The sequence below is a fragment of the Trichomycterus rosablanca genome, chromosome 22, assembly GCF_030014385.1.
Source record: "Trichomycterus rosablanca isolate fTriRos1 chromosome 22, fTriRos1.hap1, whole genome shotgun sequence".
In the NCBI taxonomy this organism is placed as follows: Eukaryota; Metazoa; Chordata; class Actinopteri; order Siluriformes; family Trichomycteridae; genus Trichomycterus; species Trichomycterus rosablanca.
In genome coordinates, this window is record NC_086009.1 from 4529001 (window position 1) to 4535000 (window position 6000).

The following is a 6000-nucleotide window of genomic DNA, read 5'->3' on the forward strand; positions in this document are numbered from 1 at the left end:
ATTAAATGTATGTGGGTGGAATAAATCAATAAAGAAAGAAGGTAGAGAAAAAGAAAATGAAAGTGTCTCGATAAACTGTTTGTTGAACACACAAGCAGACACACAAGTACAAATACATGTCCAATTCTGCAGATTTAGAGAAGATGATGGTATGTTTAAAGCTCCATTGAGCTCGTATCAGGGGGGTCGAGTAGCCTCAGGCAGGCAGCACACTAACACATGACAATTCCGAGCTCTGTGGGAAGCATTAGAATTACATAGGCTGGATCAAAATGCCAGATGGAATTAGATAAAAGGACAGGAAACACGGGGTGGCAGAGTTGTGAGTGTTAGATGCATCTTCTGTGGTAATGTCAGATTCTATCTGCGTTTGTGCATGCTCGAGTGACTGTGTGAGAAAAGGTTCTGTTTGCTTACATACTGATAGCTATCACTTCAACAGATACCCTGACATCAAAATAAATATCTCTGTGAGGGAAAAGAACAGACTCAGGAAATATAGCAGTCATGGGATTGCACTACCTAAGAGTCCCCTGTTTTGTGGGTACGCAGAAATCTAATCAAGAGGGGTGATTTAGATCCTTTTTATCGTAATCTTCCATTTCTTTAAACAGCCAAACTGTGGCATTAGAATGGGTTGTATTTTTTTTTATTATGGGTTTCATGCCACTTAACACACATGATTGTGTCATTTATGGCATGATAGGTGTTGTGTTTAAGTCATTTTTCCTTGTTTCTATTAGTCCATTTATATTTTTGTTTTAATTTTTGTTCCTGCCAGAAGGTTTAGGATTGCTCTTGTGTTGTCTTGGGGGTTCTTTAACAGTTCCAGGTATGTGTAGCTGCTGTCTCTCTTTGGGGTATTTGGGGCATTGGGTCATTAGAACATGCTTTATTGTGAGCCGTGTTTGGCATATTTCACATGTCGGGAGGTTTTCTTCTTTTATTAAGTACTGGTGAGTGATTTTTGTACGACCTATTTTACATCTTGGGTGTACAATTTGGTCCACTCGTCCTCCTTAATGCATTCTTGGCTTATTGTTAATATTTGGAGTTTGCTTGTTGTCTGGGTGTACTTTTTATTAACGGCTTGATATCTGTAGCAGATATTTTTGTGTTTGTTATAGTTCGAATTATTATATTTCTGGTGGGTTGTACTTTAAAAGCTTAGTTAGTTGACAAGAACAAAAAGGGCCTTCCTTAAGCTGTTGCTGCCAAGTTGAAAGTAAATATTGTATCAAAACCTATAAATTATTTATCTCACCTGTTAGCAGCTGTCATGGCCAAAACACATTAATTTAATAATTAAAATGGGTGTCCCAATATTTTTGTCTGTATAGCAACTTTTTGTTGGTAAACATTTATTTATTTATTAGGATATTAGCGTCATGTTTTACACACTTTGGTTACATTTATGACAGAACAGTTAATCACTGTTTACACAAGATTCTTTAATGTCAAACACAGTCATGGACAATTTTGTATCTTCAATTCACCTCACTTGTATGTCTTTGGACTGTGGGAGGAAACCGGAGCTCCGGGAGGAAACCCACACAGACACGGGGAGAACATGCAAACTCCACACAGAAAGGACCCAGACCACTCCACCTGGGATTCGAACCCAGGACCTTCTTGCTGTAAGGCGACAGTGCTACCCACCGAGTCTGTCTGCAGACTCAGCCTGTGCCAATCATATATAACAGGAGCTAACAAGTAGGGAAGTAAAGATCAGGGACCGAAGCACATGTGTAGCGCCGCCTTTTCCTGTCCCGTATTACCACTGTCAATGTGCAGACACTATTTCCTAGCAGTACAACCACTCCTACAGTTAAACTAAAACCACCGATTTCCAGTAACCACACAGACATGTATGTGTTAGTTAAAAAAACAAAGAGACACCGAGCCATCAGTTTCCAGTTAACTAACCGCACAAAAGCGGTCGTTTCCAGTCGACGCTGTATTGTGGTCTGTGGTGGTCTGCTAGCTTAACGGCTGTGTGCTTACAAAAAACATAAATAAATCAAGTTTTTCACCCAACAGGCAACTATGGTAAACCATTAGAAACATCATAATGGTTTCTCTTGTCTGATTCCCAACACCAGACCAGCATATTTCCCTCAGGATCGATTCTTCAGTCCCAAACAGACCTGTGTTATCTTACATTCTGTTGAAAACTTGCTATCACTTTCTATTTCATGCTAACACTTTTGCTTCCTCTTTCCTCACTTAACCTGTATGCATCTCAAGCCCACACACAAACACACACACACACACACGTTTAAATGCACAGCTTACTTACCGCTCGTCTTCAGCCCGCTGTTACCATGAACGAGGAACGACTGACGAGAATCACCGGAAAACCTGAACAAGCAAAAGTAAGAGAAACAAAAAAGATGTTAAGATCCGAGCAGCTCCGAAGGAACCACAGCAAGTGTGTGGATGTAACGGAACACCATGTAGACGTAAACCATAGACAGTGTCTACACACCCACGTGCACCCAGACAGGTACAGGTACAGATACCCAGACAGACACTGAGACACACAAACACAGACCCACAGGATTGAGGAGGAGAATCTGTGCACGATTAGGGTTACAGCAGTCGGTTACTTCCTGTATCTTCTCTTCCTCTCTGTCACACAGCAGTCGCACTAGTCCGTATTTTCACTTCAAGATAATATGAAGTTGTGCAACACTCAGTATGGTGAGAGAAGGAGTGGAAACACGAATGAAAGTGATGAGAAGTGAACTTTTATTCAGGATGAATTACAAAACAGCCCGCATGGGTGATATAGGTGTTGCATAACGGTTTTCATGTATTAAATAAGTCATCTTTGAGAAGTTGGCATAAGGAGAGAAGGCCAGTATGGTCTCTGTATGATTCTGCCACTGGACTGAACAGAGAGAGTTGGGAAACCAGCAGAGATTAAAAGCCAGAGTAAACCAGGGGGAATTTATTTATTTATTTATCAGGATTTTAACATCATGTTTTACACTCATTGGTTACATTCATGACAGAAATGGTAGTTACTTGTTGCACAAGATTCATCAGTTCACAAGTTTATTGTCAAACACAGTCATGGACAATTTTGTATCTTCAGTTCACCTCACTTGCACATCTTTGGACTGTTGGAGGAAACCGGAAACCCATGCAGAAACGGGGAGAACATGCAAACTACACACAGAAAGAACCTGGGCCGCTACATCTCGGTATTGGACACACGACCTTCTTACCAGAGGGAATTAAATATAATCAAACTGGGATAACCTCTTATACTAATAGGACAGTTGTAGCCTAGTGGTTTAGGATACAGTACTAGTAATCCAAAGGTCGCTGGTTAAAGCCCCACCACTGCCAGGTTACCACTGTTGGGCCCTTAAACAAGGTCCTTAATCCTCAATTGCTAAGACAATATACTGTCAGAGTAAGTAAGTCGCTTGGATAAACGTGTCTGCTATATATATAATATTATTCTAGGTTCTAGTTTGCATTATTGAGTAAGAGTAATAACTATATCAAATAAAAAAAACAAAAAAAACCACATTATTTAAGATTTTACCATCTGTAAACACACACAGGCACATTAAGTAACATTGCGCAACAGCTTTATGACAAATATTCTGAGAAACATTAGTCTGAATTCCCTGCATATTTATAACCCTCAAGAATAATAAATATAAACTGCTACCCGTCTCTTTCTATTTCTCTGTTTTCTCCCTCTGAGGTAAGAAATAAAAAGATATTTATGGCTAGTAAAGTTTGTACAATGTCTGGCTAAGTAACGTTATGTAACAAAACACCTGCAGACACACAGAGTCACTCTCAGTCATACAAAATTATAAACATTTTAAGCTCATTTAGTCATCCTGCATAAAACGGGATACATAACACATTTTTCTCCTAATCGTCGCCAGTTTCCATTTGGCTTGCACCAACCCTGCAGTGTTCAAGGTGAGCCAAGATCATTCAGTCAGCCAGTGGTGGCAATTCACAAAGAGCCATACAGCGTACGGAGAGACAATATGAACTCCGCGTACACACCTAGGCTAGTGCAGGGGCCTCAGTCCAACAGTAGAGGTTGCATTTGTACAAAGCCCAGCCAGGTCAATAGCACAGACTGACATTAGACCAGGGTTTTCATCTTTTCTTTTCAAGCAACCCACATTTTGTCCATTATTTTTATGCAACCCAGGCTTGTGGTTTACAAGCTGTGACAAAAAGCCTACACAAAGGGGTATTCGCAAACAAGTTTATTTAATTAATATCATTTCTCTCTGCAATCTATTTTTTCGGCTCTCGACCCACCTAAGGTCGTGACCCAGGGTTTGAAAAACCCTGCATTAGACCACTGCGCCAGCCAAACACCCATAAAATGTCAATAAAAATGTGCAATGAAGAAACAGCAAAAGAACAGAATGATCAATACAAGTCTGATTGTTTAGTTCATTTTCAGAAATGTGCTCAGATGGCGCAGCAGAAAATATGTGATGAGGTAAATACAGGATTGGGGAGGGGTTGTTGGCCAAACAGCCTAGCCAACGGAAGGTGCACTAAAAGTAAGGAGGGTTCATCAAGTAAAAACTGACCGATCAGATGTGTAGACCGGAATAATCCACTGTGGTGACCCCTAAATGAGAGCAGCCGAAAGAAAGAAACAGCCTGTCTCAATTCAATTTTTTCTAAACACTGCAACACATTACAATACAAAAGTACAATAACAGTGAGACTGGTATGTGCATAAGAGAGAGGGAATTATGTCAAATAAATTAATAATAAATGTCAGTTAAAACACTGTAATATTAGTTGCTTCAAGCTGCACTAAAGCTTTTACATATTGTGTAAAAAAAAATCCTAGTGCTGTTTATAGAACTAAATACACACAGCGTGACAAGTGTTTTGATAGCCGGGTTGACAAATGATTTCTTATTCAAAGCATCCTGTTAGTCTAGAAGCTTTGTACTAATCACATGAATCTGGCACTTTTATTAGAATAAACACTAGAATTGTTGTTACTGGTTTTTCAATATTGTACACAATACGGCCAGACTTTACTGGATCAAAATACACGCTCAGGTGCCGCACCAGTCGATTACACCAGCCCAGTTATCAGGAAACCCCGACCAAGATAAAGCGGGTGATTTTTATGCTTTATATTTAAATCTTTTGGCATTTAGCAGACGCTGTAATCCAGAGCGACTCACTGACTATACAATCCAAGCAACCGATGGTTAAGGGTCTTGCTCAAGGGCCCAACAGTGGCAACCTGACATTGGTGGGGCTTGAATCAGCAACCTTCTGATTACTATTCCAGCACCTTAACCATTGAGCTACAACTGCCTTGATGAATTAAACTAATGTTCTATTGTGGTGTTTGTATGTCATGGTTCTCAGGGCTCTTAAAACAGTCTATAAAACATTTCCAAATATTTATCACCACCTACTGCTGCATTACATCTTGTAAGCAAATGTTACGTCTTGCCCAAAACAAACTCACAATTGTTATTGTCTGTGTGGAGGAGGAAAAAAAGGCAGAAAGAAAATTTTCCTGCATATTTATATTTTTAACATGTCTGACGCTTTTTTTTTATTTTTTATTTTCTATGCCCCCCCCCAATCTAGTCGTGTCCAATTACCCTGAATACGTCCTCTATACTGATTCGACCCTTCACCACTGACTGAGGACGCCTCTCAACTGATATCAGGTCAAGTTCATACACCGACGGGCACTGTGTGCGGAGGGCCACACCCCCATCAGCATTGTGCAGGCGCCATCAGTCAGCCAGCAGGGGCCGCAGTTGCACCAGTTATGAGGACCTATGATCCGACTTTTTACCCTTTAACCCTATGAACAATAGCCAATCGTTGTTCATGCAGCCGCCCAGCCCAGTCGGAAGGCAGAGCTGAGATTCGATACGATGTATTCGAAACCGCAACTCTGGTGTGCTAGCGTACTTTACCGCTGCGCCACCTGAGCGGCTATGTCTGATGCTTTTAATTGTC

General features: G+C 40.6%; 1 protein-coding gene across 2 annotated transcripts in view; it reads right to left on the minus strand.

The window, feature by feature from the left end:
- Nucleotides 1–6000, minus strand: part of stat5a (signal transducer and activator of transcription 5a) — a 61956-nt gene that overhangs the window by 23117 nt on the left and 32839 nt on the right. For both annotated transcript variants that reach the window (XM_062984837.1, XM_062984836.1), the window contains one exon: nt 2300–2361. The gene's annotated coding sequence lies outside the window, so the exon portion shown is untranslated. The remainder of the gene's footprint in view (nt 1–2299; nt 2362–6000) is intronic.